Raw genomic sequence first — 16,542 nt, forward strand, 5'->3', positions numbered from 1 at the left:
GCTCTTGTTCCCCACCTTTCCTGTAACTAGTCTAGTCCAGATACAGATTTGCTATATCCAGAACTATTTGTAAGTTTCTGAGCCCCCCAAGTCTTTCTGTGTTGGAGGGAAGCCTTCTAGCTTATCAGTGAGTGTGGTAAGCACTAGGTACCCTATCTACCAGAAGAGGGGTTTCTGGCCCAGAAATTGTAGTTTATTGGCCATTTGGGCAGTTTTTTCCATCTCTTTCAACCTTCTGGTTTAAAAGCCTATGTTTGTGCTCATTTCCCACCTCTCCTGTAACTAGTCTAGTCCAGATACAGATTTGCTGTATCCAAGACTGCTTGCAAGCTTCTGAGCCCCCCAAGCCTTTCTGTATTGGAGGGAAGCCTTCTAGCTTATCAGTGGGAGTGGTAAGCACTAGGTAGCTTATCGACCACAATAGTAGTTTCTGGCCCAGAAATTGTAGTTTATTGGCCGTTTGGGCAGTTTTTCCATCTCTTTTGACTTTCTGGTTTAAAAGTCTGCGTTTGTGCTAGTTTCCCATCTTTCCTGTAACTAGTCTAGTCAAGATACAGATTTGCTGTATCCAGGACTGTTTGTAAGCTTCTGAGCCCCCAAGCCTTTCTGTGTTGGAGGGAAGCATTCTAGCTTATCAGTGGGAGTGGTAGCCTATCTACCACAAGATCCAGGTACAGATTCTTAGTTTTAGCACTTGAATTTGCTTATTTATGCTCAGCACTTATTCAGAACTTGTTAGCACTAAATAAGCTACAAATTACTACAGCACTCAACCTTCCTCTTTACCTAAAGGAAAACAGTTTTTGTACTTACTTTCCTCACTTGCTTAGAGAAAAACAGCTGCTCTTATACTCACTTTCCTCACTTGTCTAGAGGAAAGTCGTTTTTTATTCAGGCATGTCTAAGGGTCAGCTCTCAGTGTTCTCTCCTGTCTATCTGATGAATCTGGGCATCTTGAGGTAATGTAGCAATTGCCTCATGTACACAGACAACCCTCTCCTCCTACTACCCAACAGCACAACCTGTGAGAGATGCACTTATCTAGTCAAACTGGAGGTAAAGCTCTCTCCAACCAAGACTGAATGTGACAGTCAAGAGGAGAAGGTGAACACTTGCACCACACCACACTCATCACATAGTCCCACTAAACCTATACCACCACAATCCACGCATAGAAACACAAAAACATTCACAGAGGCTCTCAGTAATAATCTGATCAAGCAACAGAGACTTCCAAAGCAGAAACGCAAGCAACCTCCATCCCCCCAACACAACCCAAATGACATATAGCACACAGACTCAGTGTGCCAATAAACCGCAGCCATACGGCAAACCAACGTACCCAACACAATAGACATAGGTGACTCTATAGTCAGGCACACTGATATCCCACTCACCAGGCTAAACAAGGAGAAGGTTACTGTCAGCTGCCTGTCAGATGCCAGCATCCGCCACATAACCCATGCACTCAGGTCACTCCACAACAAGTACAAATATGAATTATAGTTTTCAATGATTTGAGATTCGATGTTATGAGTTTTCGACGATTTGATCTCGATGATTTGCAATTCGATGAAATGATAATTCAATAATATGAAGTGGAACCATATATATATATATATATATATATATATATATATATATATATATATATAATGTGACATACATTTTGGTCATGGTATGCATTTATTGTGTGATGTTATAAAACAAAATTCAAATCACAAACTCAGAAAGAAAATAAAACAGAGGCTAAACAAATAGCTGAATTTAATCCTAAGTAAACACCAAAGCAAACTTTTATTAACATTAATACAATAGATGTAAAATGTGATTTTTAACTTTAAATGCATAAAAAATTTGCTATGCACAGTACTATTATTATTATTATTTTTTAATTTTGTATAGAATAGATATTATTAACATAAAATGTATTTATTTTTAATATATATACAGATAGCGTTGGGTAATGTTAGGTTGTGATGAATTTGCATATGAATAATTTTATATAAATATTTTTGTTGAATGTATTTTTTAAGTCAACTTTTATGTGGTTGCTGCATTGTTGACTTAATTGGATGAATCAATTTAATTATCCAATTAACTGTGGGTTTGGTCTAAGTACTTCGTACCATATATAAAAATGTAAGGTGCTTTATTTTACTTTGGCTGAAGAAGTGCAGGTAGTGTCCTGCATGAAAGCGCTAACTAAGTAAAAGTTTTGGATTTAATCGACTGGCGTTATTTGTTTAGCCTCTGTTTTATTTTCTTATTGTGTGATGTTATTTGGTAATTTATGTCTCTGGTGTGAATGGTTGCATTATATTACACCTGAATTGCAGCAATTCAGCTGTAATATACAATTAGGAGTTATCCTCTTTCTCCATGGTTGTGCGACAGTGGAGTTAGTATATTTAATTTCTGGAGGTGTGGGGTAACAAAGCCCCTCACGTATAAGTAAAGTTTCTGGTTAATTTAGGTGATCACAAATGTAACACGTTTGTTTAATTTGTGATCACTTTACTTATGTGTCTTTTTAGATGAGAGGGATTGACGATTAACTTTTTAGACATATTTACTGTTGTTGAAATTTTATCAGCCATGTAAATCCATATACTCATGTATATTTATTTATTTATTGACATTTGTTTACTTGGAAAGTCCACTGGGTTAGAATAACTCATTTTCTGTGGAAGCCTGGGGAGAAAAGCTCCAGTAACAAATTAAAAATTACTAGAGCAAACAACTAAACAAAAATTATTATGCAACAGGATAAGATCTGTAGTAATAAGAAACAATACAGATATAAACAGCCTTTCTTAATAATTGAAATATGCAGCGTACAATATCATTATGCAGTTAAAATAAATGACAGTAGAACTTGCACAGTATATAAATGAATAACTTGTTGAGGACATTCAGTATAAACAATCATGACACAGTATATTCTGTACAATATGAAGGAGATTATAGTTTTGCCTTGTGGAAGTTTCTTAAGGATTAAATATTGATTAGTATACTTTGTTTAAGAGAAAGTCACAGAAGTACAGTTGGTTTACTGATATTTCAGTTGATCTATAAAAGGGGTATTCTAGTCAGTAAACTCATTGGTGTTAGTTTATGGTGATATGAAGTTCTGATCACAGGGACAGATGTGATTAATAAGAAAATTATTTTTTTTATGGTGACTTTGAAGGTTTTCATAGACTCAATTTGTGTTATGGAGGGGGGTAGGGCATACGGAGTAAGAGTATAAGCTTTGCTCACCTCTATTACTGGGTTTGTATATGGTAAGAAGCTTTTTATTAGAGAATGGGCTTACTGTACATCAGTACCCTGATTGGAAAATGGATGTTCTCTAGCAGGGTATTAATGTACAAGGAGTGCCTGCAGAAAAATTAATCTGTCACTTCATGGCAGCATATCAAGCTGCCATGAAGCTCAGACTCAAAAAATGAAATGGCCACTATTATTTTATACTCACTAAGCCATGCTTCTGCTGTTTAGTGAGTGTAAAATGTCAAAAAAAGAAGACAAAAAAAAAGGTATATATTTGTGTGTGTGTGTGTGTGTGTGTGTGTGTGTGTGTGTGCGTGGGCACGAGTGTGTGTGTTTGTATGCATGTATATCAGTGAAAGTGAGATCGAGCGAGCCGTTATTTTACATTCGCTAAGCAGTGCTTTTTGCTGTTTAGTGAGTGTAAAATAAAGAAACAAATAAAGTGTCTGTGTGAGAGTGTATGTGTGTATGTGAGTATGAGAGAGAGCGAGTGATAGATTAAGTGTGTTTGTGTGTTTCTGTCTGCATGTGTGAGTGAATGCATGTAAGAAAGCAGAAAGACTGTGTGTGTGTGTGTGTGTGTGTGTGTGTGTGTGTGTGTGTGTGTGCGTGTGTGTGTGTGTGAGAGTAAGACAGAGTGAGAAAGAAAGTGAGAGTGATGTGTGAGCGAATGCATGTATGTAAGCAGAGGAAGCTGTGTGTGAGAGAGATCGAGAGAGAGTGAGACTGAATGTATGTACGAAAGCAGCTGGAGACTGTGAGAGATTGAGAAAGAGGGTACGATTGAGCTTGTGTGAGTGAATGTGTGCATGAAAGCAGAGAGACTGTGTGTGTAGGAGAGAGAGCAAGAGAGAGAGATAGAGAGAGAGAGCGCAGTGCCAAAGTGAACCAACGATCCCCTGGTAGCATGTGTGAGAGAGAGTGAGGAGAGAATGATCTCTGCCAGCCCTTAGAGAATGGGCTCTCTGTAAAATTGTTGTGTTTTATTTACTTATGTTTTTATCAGTACTGTTTTATTTTTTGTAATATATGTTGTATGTAAAATGCTTTCTACAACACCACTGACATATACTATAGCAGGTATGAAAAATTAGGGGGAAGAACTATTTTACATCAAAAATATATTAAAAAAATAAACTAGAACTTAAAAAAATGCATAAATAAGTAAAACACAAAAATTTTTCAGAGAGCCCATACTTTAAGTGCACTAATGAACTCCAGGGTATGTGTTAATTTGTAATTAATGCCCCTCCAGGGGTGTAGAAGCCCTCCACCTGTGGCGTCGGGCCTCACAACACCCCCTGGGTGGGTATTAATTACACATTAACACACACTCTGTAGGGCATTATTGCTTGCATATATTAATTTATGAGCAAGAGTTAGTTGAGTGTATTGGAGGTAATGTGGGAATTCCATCCATTTTAATTCTTTAATGGGGTGACAGACATGAGTGCAGTGTTGCACTCCAGAAGCAAATAGTTTATTGCTTAAGGATGCATGAAAGTTAGTAAAGATGGGGCAACCATAGAGGAGTGAGGGAAGTAGAAGGGAATGTGTCAATTTTATTCTTGTGGACTTATTCATATGCTGTTTATGTCTATATAATGTACCTAGTTTTGAGTGTGTTTTTTTGATTGTGTTAAGAATGTGTTGTTCGAATGATAGTTTATCATCTATAGTGATGCCCAGAAGTTTAGCTGTTTTCACTGCTTCAGTATTTGTATTATTTAAGTAGTAGATTTTGAACTCTTGTGGGGGTAGTTTGGAAGAGAATATCAGTAGTTTTGATTTTTTGGGATTAAGTAGTAACTGAGCTTTGTTTAGCTATGTTTCTTTGTTTGAGAAGGTGTTTTGTGTTATTTTGAGGAGATCTGGGAAGTTGCTGGCTGAGGGTATAATGGTAGAATCATCAGCATACCAGATGAGGGAACTAAGTAGGGAGACAGTATGACGATTATTTATAAATACATTAAAAGTAATGATTCAAGAATGGAGCCCTGGGGGATGCCTACTTTATTAACCAGATAACCAGACTGATTGTTTTGCCATCTGACAGATTGTTGTTTATCTTTCAGGTAGCAAGTAAACCAGGTAATGGAATGTTCAGTACATCCTAATGCTTCTAATTGTTGTATTAGTTTGATATGTGATACAGTGTCAACAGTTTTGGATAGATCTAATACAACTACTGATGTCAGTAGACCAGAGACCAAAGCTTTGTTCAGGGTATTGTTGAAAGAAAGTAAGGCTGTATTAGTACTATGTGCATGATGGAAACCATGTTGGGTTTGGACTAAGAGATTGTCTGCGAGATGTTTTAATAGTTGGGTATGCACACACTTTTCTAGTATTTTAGATAATGGTGAAAGAATGGAAATGGGTCGGTAGTTGGTTAAATTGTTAGTATTTCCACCCTTACACAACAGGGATATAATACATTTCTTCCAAATTTGAGGGACTGTGGAGTCAGAGATGGATCTATTAATTAGAATACTGATGGGATGGGTTAACACATTTACACCAAGTTTCAGGTATTCAGAAGGGAGGGTATCAGCAGATATGGAGCATGGTCTAAGTTTAGCTAGCAGTTTGACTATTAGAGAGGTAGGTACCAGTTTTAGGGAGAACTTTGGAATTTCTTGAGTATTGCTAGTGTTTTCTTTGTGAAGTGAGGGATGTAAGTTGGAATTCTCACAAACAGATCTTGAATTGCTTGTCAAATTGTTAGGGGGATTGCTTGTTTTTGGAGAGGGTCTGTTGACAAGTTTGAGAACAGTGTCTAGAAAGTGGGTATTAAAAATGTGGGCTATTTGTTCTGGGTCTTTGTCAGGATATGGTGATGGGTTTTGTGTAGTTCCAGGATTATGGAGTGAGTTGACTGATTTCCAAAAATTGTTTGGGCTGTTTTTTTGATTAGATAGTTGCTGTGAAAAATAATTTCATTTGCCATTTTTTACTAATGCCTTAGCTTTATTGTGCAGCTGTTTGAAATAGATTTCATTTGCTTGTTTTTTGTTTTTATGCCAGTGTTTCCAGGCCTGGTCTCTGGAGAAAAGAATTTGTTTTGTAGGTTTTGTGAGCCAAGGAGAATGATTGAGTTTTATTCTTTTGAACCTGATAGGGGCTAAAGTATTTAGTGTGTAAAAGAAGATCTTATTAAAATAGAATACAGCTTCTTCTAATGGTAACATTTTTATTGAGGTCCAATTTTGAGCTTTTAGGAAGTTGTTGAAAGTTATTTGGTTGACGTTAGTTAGAATTCTAGCTAATCTATATGTGTGAGGTTTGGGTATTTGAGTATGGGTTCTAAGTGAATAGACTGGTAAATGGTCACTTAGGACATCAGGGAGAGTATTATTATTAGAGTATTTGCGTGGGTCTGGTACAAGAATCCAGTCTGGGTTGGCCTTTGGTTGATTATTTGAGATTTGTGTGGGGTCAAAAACAAACTGTGTATACCCATAGAGATTAATATAGTTATCTGGGGATTTTAAGACTACATTTTGTCAGTTAATGTTATTATCACCTAAAATGATAGTTTCACAGGATATATTATGAGTGGTCCGAGACAGAAAGTTTTCAAGCATAGAGATGTTTTGGCCTGGTGGAATATATCGTACTGCTATACACAGGTGTTTAATATTGTTAATGTGTAGTGATGCTAGTAAGCTTTCTATGTTATTCTATGTTCATAGGTTCATAGGTTCATAGGTGTACTAGGCTAATGGACCTGGAGCCATTACAAGCCTAGCCCAAAAGAAAATTGCCAGGCACCATGCCAGCCAATGTTAGTTCACAATGCTCATATCCAGTAGGGCAACTGGAATGATCCCTGGGGTGAACCTTCTGTTACCCATCTACTTGTCAAGATTTCTCTTGAAGAGAGCAAAAATAACTGTCTCTGGCAGGTCTCGAATCCATGACCCTGTACACTACAGTCAGAGCAATGTACCACTATGCCATATGAGCTGTTTTATTGAAGACTGGGATGGTTTGGGGATATATATATATATATATATATATATATATATATATATATATATATATATATATATATATATATATATATATATATATATATAGAGAGAGAGAGAGAGAGAGAAAGAGAGTGCGTGGGGAGGGAGAGACATAGGGAGAGATAGAATATACACTATACTGTTTCTGTTCTGGAAGAGTATTTAAAATTGGTGTAGTCCACTGTACCATTCATTCTGCAGTCTCTAAGGAGAAGGAGGAGGAGGACCAAGTTTTGCTGCTTCTGTATCCAGGGGGGCACTATGGCTGAAAATGCAGTGGCCTGCTTTGAAGCTACCTATGGGGTGCTGTCTATGACCCTGTGAAGAGCATGGAATGGCTAACAGTAGCTGCAAATGCACAGGGATGCCACTATCATTCAATACTCATAATACACTACTGGTGGTGACACACACACACACACACACACACACACACACACACACACACACACACACACACACACACACATATGTACAGTATGAAACAATTTTTTTCAGTCTGTCAAATTTCAAAAGATGACCATCAGAACCAGTGGCTGCTACTGGTACTGGTTTTACTGGTACAACTAAGTAATCCAGTGCATAGATTAGTGCGAGGCTTCAAAATTTAGGAATGATTAGATTAGAATATGTACCATGTATCGCCTTTTTGTGCCATCCTCATGATTCTGCCAGTATCCCATGCAGACTTGATTTTCGCACCCTTTTGTCCACAGAGTGAATTCGGGAATCTTGTATTGAACAAATCTCCTTTATTTGCAATGGATTGTCTCAGAAAGCAAGGACCATTGCTTTCTTTTTAATGAAATATCTGGAAGTTTCTCTTTGATTTTAGGAAAAATGAATTTTCTTTCTGGACTAAGCTTTATTCCATTCATTTAGTGGTAAGTGCCACTTGTAATGTCCATCTGTGCCTGTTTCACTGCTTAGCAGCTGCCCTTTATTTATAAATTACGACAAACATGCCATTACTATCATCAGTGATATTATCACTACCACCACTGTCTGTCTGTCTGTCTGTGTCTATTTATCTAGCTAGTTAGCTAGTCAGCCATCTTTCTATTTATCAGTATATATTTCTTTTATAGCTATCTTTTTCCTGGCACATAATAAGAACTAGAAAATAGAAATGCCAGTAAAACATAAACAAGTTTCATTCCAGTCTCAAATCTTCAAATATAAAAGTCTGAAAGTTGCATCTGAGAAACCTAATGTTTTATTTAAAATGTCTATCAGTAAATGAAGTAGCTACACTGTCTTTATATACCATACGAGGGCATCTACTTGCTGTCTCATGGTTAGTCATGTGACTGTAAGTGCCATTGTCCAAAGGCTGAGCTAAGAAAAGAGCATGAATGAAGGCAGACAAAGCCAGGGCTTACAAGCTACAAGCACTTTATAAAAGCACAAGGGCATATGGCTAAAGGCAGATAAAAAAGGTCTTTATTATCAAACTCTGCAAAATGAGCAGTCAAATACATAAAACATACGAAATGACCACAAATTACATGTGACCTTGGACTTTCAGAATATACTGATGAATTCTGAATAATGGAGTACAGCTTTTGTGTAAAAAAGGTTTAACATTATAGCAATAACCCACGCCTGGGTGTGGGTAATGCTGTATTTACCCATGGTTGGCGTGGTTTGGTCCCGAGGGCGAAGCCCGAGGGACCAAACAAAGCCAACCGTGGTAAATACAGCATTACCCACACCCAGAAGTGGGTTATTGCTATTATACAATGACATTATTTAAGAAAAGAAATAATTACTTTTCTTAAATAATGGCATTGTATAATGCCTCTTTACTGCCCTTCCGCAGCTGTCTGGTATTCTGCGGCAGTTCTGATGTACTGCGCATGCCTACACAGTACATCAGAGCTGTGGGCAAAAGCACTGTTTCGCTATGTTAAATGGGTTTAACATAGCGAGACAGCTTTAAAATAAGCAACGGAGATTTCCGCTGTTATTGTAAGCTGTCTCGCTATGTTAAACCCATTTAACATAGCGAAACAGTAAAAAGCAATGGAGATCTTGCGATCTCCGTTGCTTTTTTTTTTTTAAACTGTCTCGCTATGTTAAATGGGTTTAACATAGCGAGACAGCTTTAAAATAAGCAACGGATATCTCCGTTGCTTATTTTAAAGCTGTTTCGCTATGTTAAACCCATTTAATATAGCAAGACAGCTTTAAAAAAAAAGCAACGGAGATTGCAAGATCTCCGTTGATTTTTACACACTGTGTTGCTATATTAAAGGAGTTTAACATAGCGAGACAGCTTTAAAAAAAGCAACGGAGATCTCCGTTGCTTTTTTTAAACCTGTGTCGCTATGTTAAACTCTTTTAACATAGCGAGACAGTGTTTTATACTAACGGAAAAAGTCCGGGCGACCGGACCTTTTTCCGTTAGTATATTGAGGGATTTACAATGGGCACGCTGGTTGGGTTGGCCAATCAGCGTGCACGTTTTAGGGGAGGAATTGTATAATATGTATTCTTAAAGGCTGGAAAGCAGTTTTCACTGCTGACAAATATATGCTGTTATCTTATCATATTCCCTAAAACTGTGGTATTATCCATGAGATGATATTTTCCACATTTATTCTTCTATTTTTTGTACTGATATGCTTGCTTTCCATTTTCATATACTGGAAGTCTGTTAGTCTCTGCAGAGTCCTACTCCATTTCCACTCTTAGTTCTAAGGCATGCCATTTCTAACATTCAGTTTTGAAGTTGTCTTCTTCCTTTTAGTTGCTTAGTTGCTATCTACAAGTTTGGATCTACAGGCCCATGTCTACATTCCATTATTACCTAAAGCATGTGTAAACTAGAGGGAATAATCTAAAATATATCCTGTAACTTCTGCATGATCTCTTTTATCATAAAGGAGCAGGGCCAGTGTTAGCATTATGGGGGACCCCAGCAAATGTCAATTTGGGGGATCGCTGGACACTTTCAGAATATATATCACCCTGTTACTGCCACCCCTCTCAAGGAACCTTTTATTTCATGCTGCTGTGAGTACTATGCATAGACTAACTGTAGCTACAGTGCTCACATTAAGACAAACTGTGTACCACACTATGTTGGCCCATTTCACAGAAGGAACTGGCATTTAGTTGCAACAGTGATACATTACAACTCCATGGGCATGAATGGACTTAGGCGAAATGGTTCTCTAGGCAGTGACTATGGTTTCACCCCCCCTCCAGTTCTTCCCCCTCTTTTCCTCCCATTCGGAGTTCGCTACACCATGCAAATTGTGTTTTGCTTTCTTTTCTCACATTTTGTCTTGCTCTTTAGCTTTTTCAAGACACAATCTTTTCATCCAGTGATGGCTTGAACAGAACTTTAGTTTTCCTTTCATCCTTTCATCACATCTTTCCTGACTAAGCCAGCAGAGTAATACCTTTAGGAAATAACTCAGTTAAGCCAGGGCCCCCAAATGCCATAGGGAAATAGATGTCTGGGATGCATTTCTGAACATTTTTCTAACCTTTTAATTCAATGGCTGACTGAACTGAAATCATCAGGATTTCAAGGAAGACATTAGTTGTGCCCAAGGCTTAATGTTTGAAGCTGACAACATAGTAGCTCACAATAAACTAACAAGGCAATTATGAAGATACACAAATCCTATCTGGGGATATTGCCTGCCTCCCAAACCCTACTAAGCGACAATCATTACCTGTGCATCCCTCTGGTGTTAGAGTGGGATGAAATCAGAGGTTCAGATGGCCGCAGTTATGTATTTCAAGTGATTGCTGTTATACATATACATAGTATGCCTCGTCACTCCTCACCCCTGTCTCTCAAAGGCAGCAACCTGTATACATGCTTATGTGAGGAAAATTAAACAAATACAGCAATGTATTTCACTTTACGCTGAAGCATTACACTGCCCCTAAACAAGTTATAATATCCTTTTCTGCAGACTTCCGAGGTCTGTGAGAAAAGTAAGAGAAACAATGATGACACTGTCTGCAGCCCCAAGACAAGCTGTAATGATATCCTGTAAACACCTTTAAGGTTTGATTGTAATAAAAATTAAAGATGTATGTCCACACTATCTCTAGCCACCCACACAGCCCACAGCAACCTTTGCTGCACATCTCTGAAAACTGCTGGTTTTAGAATGTGTGCGATTGAGGGCAGAGGCCACCACTAAGTCCAAGTCAAAATCCATTTATACAGTTCCGGGTGTGTGAGCCACCAGGATCCTAGAAGCTTTAAAGGCCTGAATGTTCTGTGATGTATTTTATGCTTTACTTTTGAAATGTAGTTACTTGTTAACTGCATGTATTTACTGCTGCCAAGAATAGTTAAGTATGTGCCCTGCATTACTGTGTCGATGTGCACAGAACAGTGATAATTTTTGCACACACACACACACACACACACACACACACACACACACACACACACACACACACACACACACGCATTCTCTCTCACTGCACATTCACTTTCATGGAAACTGGAGGAATTCCATTTAACCTGCTGCATGTATTTGAGGTGCTGGGGTTAACCAAAGCTCATGGATAGATACACATACATAGAGGGAGGGTATGCAGACTCTGGGTCTATATTATAACATCGAAGTCTAAAAACTTTGAATGTTATAATATCAAACTCAGTAGAGTGAACGCTTGAAATAGCAAAGCTGCAGAACACTGAATACTTTCCTAGGGTTCATTGGTGCCTAAAGCCAGTTATGAAAATGTGTGTGATGATGCACGATACTTAGGTTCATAGGCAGTTAGAAGCATGTTCAGGAGCCTGGCACAGTTTCCCAAGAGTACAGCTTGGTAACGTGTCTTGCTCAGAGTCACACAGTAGGAAAATGAGGCAGATGGCATCAAACCCTGGACTATAGGAAAGAGCTCATTAACAGCTCTTAGCCTTACTCCTCTGCACTAATTACCAGCTCCAGTTATATAGAGCTGATTTCAGACTACCATTTTCTTTTTTTTATTCTTCCTTGTTCTAGAACATCTGGACCTTAATTATTGTGCAATTTATATTTATGACATCAGCAGTTTCGGAGCATCTCTCGTGAACGATATGGCTTTGAAGGGAGACGGTAGCTACCTATACTTTAAATGATTGGCAGAAGTTGCTTGGTCAATACATTCCTGCTGGAGTTGCTGTTCTATGCAATAAATAGCATTACCACTCACAGCTTGAAATGACTCATAGGCAAAATATTGTCTCCTGCATGACCTGGCCCAAGTTTACTTGGATGTATCACCAGAAAAGGAAGCTCAGGCACTGCTTGATTCCTAGAAATTTGCTGTTCCCGCCTGTCAACTCTATCCAGACCTCGTATAACATTGGACACTTCTTGAACTCAGGTCTCAGCGTATATCTGAAAAACTTATGAGCTTGTTTCAGTGGGATGGCTGAGGTCTCAAAGGAAATGCATGCTCTTATATTTCTAGAAGAAATCATGAAACACTGCTTGAAGTTTACTTTTTTGCCTGGAGAAATGAGAATTTTCCCATAGTCTAGGTTAGGGATTTTTATTTTATTTATTTTTTTACACAAGATAGGGAATGGTGCATGTTGCATACTTTCTGACTTAGTGCTGTACCAATGTCAGTGTATATCAGACATTACTTCTTTTCATTAATCCTTTACTTCCCAAACTCTTTCTGAACCTGTAATCATATATGATACACATAACATTAAACAATCACTTTAGAAACTAAGGTAGAGAGATAGATTAATTTATTGATGTATTTAACAGCAAATCTTACAGTGATTGTACTTATCAGAATTACAACATGAACAATTTGAAAAATAACATTTAGTGGAAGCAATCATTTCAAATGTAATACTTTAAATACTAAAATTGGGCTAAGTTGTAGGTTAACATACTCATCTTGGGTTTCAGCACATGCCAATGAGGTTGAAATATTGGTAGAAACAAAAGAAACAAAACTAATAAATATCTGGGATATGGCCACATGCCATAGTTCTCCAGTATTTATTTTTAATATGTACCAGTGTAGTACCTTATACCAAATCTGTAGGTATTGCTAAAGTGCTGTACAGAGCCATATTTGAACTGTTTTCATCTAATCCAGAACTTCCACTATACCTTTATATGGTTTATTCAAAAAAAAAAAAAAAAAAAAAAAGCATAACTGTTAATGTGTTTACCTACCAGACCTAAGGTACAGGGCTTGATTTTTCACCTTGGGGAAATTGGCAGCCAGTCTGGTATTTATGAATCTATTCATGCAGATGTTTTCAAGTTTTAAATATACCTAGACTTGGAAAAGAATGTCATGCATGTTGCTTGTTAGCCAGACTTGGTTAGATATCATAACATATGCAAAGTGCCACTGAGAGACAAGAATGACTCAGTTCTCTTGTCCATGTTCATTTACTTTAAATTTGCATAGTTTTAAAACTGGAATGCTTTAGCTTCAAATGGAGCCAACATGTAAAATAAGAATGTAACTGGACCAGAGGGCTGAGCATGAGCTTCTGACATGTTCCACTAACTGGCTGTAAGTAACGTGAAGCCTCATTAATATGATTAAGAAACTTCCCTGATTGGTGCAAACTCTCTGAGTATCTTCCATTGATTGGATAGCTCTTGTTCCATAGAACAGAATGCTAATTTTCAGAAAATAAAGTTTAAATGCTTTCAAACTATAAAAGTAAGTGGCTGAAGCTTGAACACTGAAGTACAAGCATTAAACAAAGTGTTTTCATCCACGTCTGTCTGAAATTTGAATATGATGCATTCATTTCTACTGAAGGTGGAAAGTTGCTTTCTCTGGTTATCACATTGTCACTGAGTAAAGTGTGCACCTTCAGTTCATAACTGCTTTTCTTTACTGAATTCTGGAAAATTGGGCTTAAAAAATTAAAAAATCCTATTAGTCACACAAGACTAGGAGCATAGGAACAATATTAGGCAAATGATTAAGGGGACCATAAGATGTTTAGACATACACTACTAAGCAGACACACTTTAAAGTTCTTGGTTGTGCTCAGTCTCCCAAAACATACTGAGATACACAAGATAACATGGTCTAAATTTTCATCTACCCATTCAGTTATCAAGTCTTTCCTAAAAGGTTGCCAGAGTAGAGGTGTAGTTAGCTGTTCTATCTTTTGATCTGCCACTCCCCTTCAACTTTTATTTTTGATAGAGAGCAAAAGAAAGAAAGAAAGAAAAAAAGAAAAGAAAATTCCATTCTCCCCTTTAGTGCACCTAGTTAAAGATCATCCATGCTACTTGAAAAACAAACATTAAAAAATAAATCTGCTCCCCAGTTTGGTTAAAAAATGTTTGCTGCAATGTATGCCACACACAAGTTTCAGTTTAGACTGCAGAAAAAAATGAAAAAAAAATAACACTTCTTAAATTATAAAGTATAGCAAACTGTTTGCTACGTTGGTAGCAAGCAGATGCTCCAGTTGATGTGACCACATAGAGCACTAAAGTGCTGTTTCATTTCAGGCCACAAATGCAATACTAAGTAGAGGAGACTTGTTTGCAGCCCCTAAAATGTTGCTGCTGGTGTGGCTTCACCCTTTGCCCTAACTTAGCTATCCTTCTCAGACAAAGGGCCAGATTCACGATGGCTTGCATGGAGTCTAAGAGTAGAGTAAGACTCCATGCAGCCATCATGTCCGACGAGCTATCCAGGAACAGCCTGCAGGGGCGTGTAAGAGAGCTCCTAAAATGGCTCTTAGACGGACAGGGCTGGGATATGCAAATTACCTCAATTGCAGGTGAAAGGCATGCAAATGAGGTAGATTTGCGATTCAGGAAACCCGAACCTGTCCGAGTAAGATCAGTGTTATTTGCAGAAATGTACTCAGTTGACAACTGAGTACCGTTCTGCAAATAGCAAAATGGAGCCATGACAGCTCCAAATAAAGGTTGCATCCAATGCAGGAAGCATGCCAATGGCCAAATATACGGCCATGTGAAATGTTTCCTGATGCAATATGAAAATAAAAATATTTTATTTTTTTTCGCTGATTTCCGATGTTTAAGCGTAACGTAGCGCCTCGCAAATGGCTGCGCTCTAAAACCCAGAATACTAAAAATTGAAACCCACAAATGTGGATTTTATTGAAATTGTTAATGTACAATGCCAGGGAATGGCAGGCTGAAGACAACATGGCCACCGCGTAGAGGTTGCTAAGGGGGGAAGCTCAGTCTAAGACATGTAAGCAAGCATTAGTAGGCAATCCTATGTAAATGAGGGTTAGAATAGTGAATCACAAGTTTACATAGCAAATGAGCACAGTCAGTGGAGTGTAGGAGTTAGATAAGGGGAGTAACAGAGTAGAAGATAGGTAACATCACGAGGAGGGTATGTATGAAAGAAGTGAAGCTCATTGGAGCAGAGTGGCATGTGTCAGCTGTCATTTACTCATCATGGAAAGAGGTGTGTCAACAGGTCGGCTAGGGAAAGGCAAGAAATGTAAGGTGTATGCCGTGGATAACACCAAAGTTTCTTGCTGAGTGGGTATGCGTGCGTGTGCGCGTCTGTAAACCCGAGTAAGACAGAGTGCACGAGTGTAAGTGTGAGTGCGTGCGTTTAAGCCGGAGTAAGCATGTATAAGGCTGTTTAAAGAGTTGTAAGCGCGTTTGCGCTAGTGTACATGTGTTTCAACTGAAATAAGCAAGTTTTAGTCCATGTAAGCATGTGTGCATGCATGTTAGCTGCTGTGCGTGTTTGCACTTGTGTACGCGGCGCTCCCCCCCTGAGGAAACATAAAGGAAAAAGGAAGCACAACAAATAGTAGGAAGCTACCAGGGAGTACAAGCAGAGCTAGCAGGTGAAAACAATCAGAATCAGGCAATTACACTGGCAGTACACTAGCCCAGCCCAGCCTAGCACTTAAAACTCTGCAAACAACAGTCCATTATGTTTCTCACAACAGACACTACAGTAAGCTAATAGAAGTGAAAACTGAAAAAGCTTTACTGAGACAAAGAAATTTTAGGAGCTGCCATTGCTGTTATAAGGTGACATATGCAACATGCTGAGGGTGGTGACAATGGAAATGCTGCTGGACAACCCACAGTGAGGAGACGGAGAAGAGGATACAGGCCCAGGGTAACCTACCAGGGGCTACATGAGCTGGAGATAGTGGAGCGCTATAGATTGGACAGAGACCTCCTGCAGCAAATTGTTGAGCTGTGCAGGCCACGCCTCACACACAGAACCAACAGAGGGGAACCCATCCCAGTGGAAACCAAGGTATGTGTTG

Source organism: Protopterus annectens, chromosome 10.part0, assembly GCF_019279795.1.
Source record: "Protopterus annectens isolate FY-2018-M chromosome 10.part0, PAN1.0, whole genome shotgun sequence".
Lineage (NCBI taxonomy): Eukaryota > Metazoa > Chordata > Ceratodontiformes > Protopteridae > Protopterus > Protopterus annectens.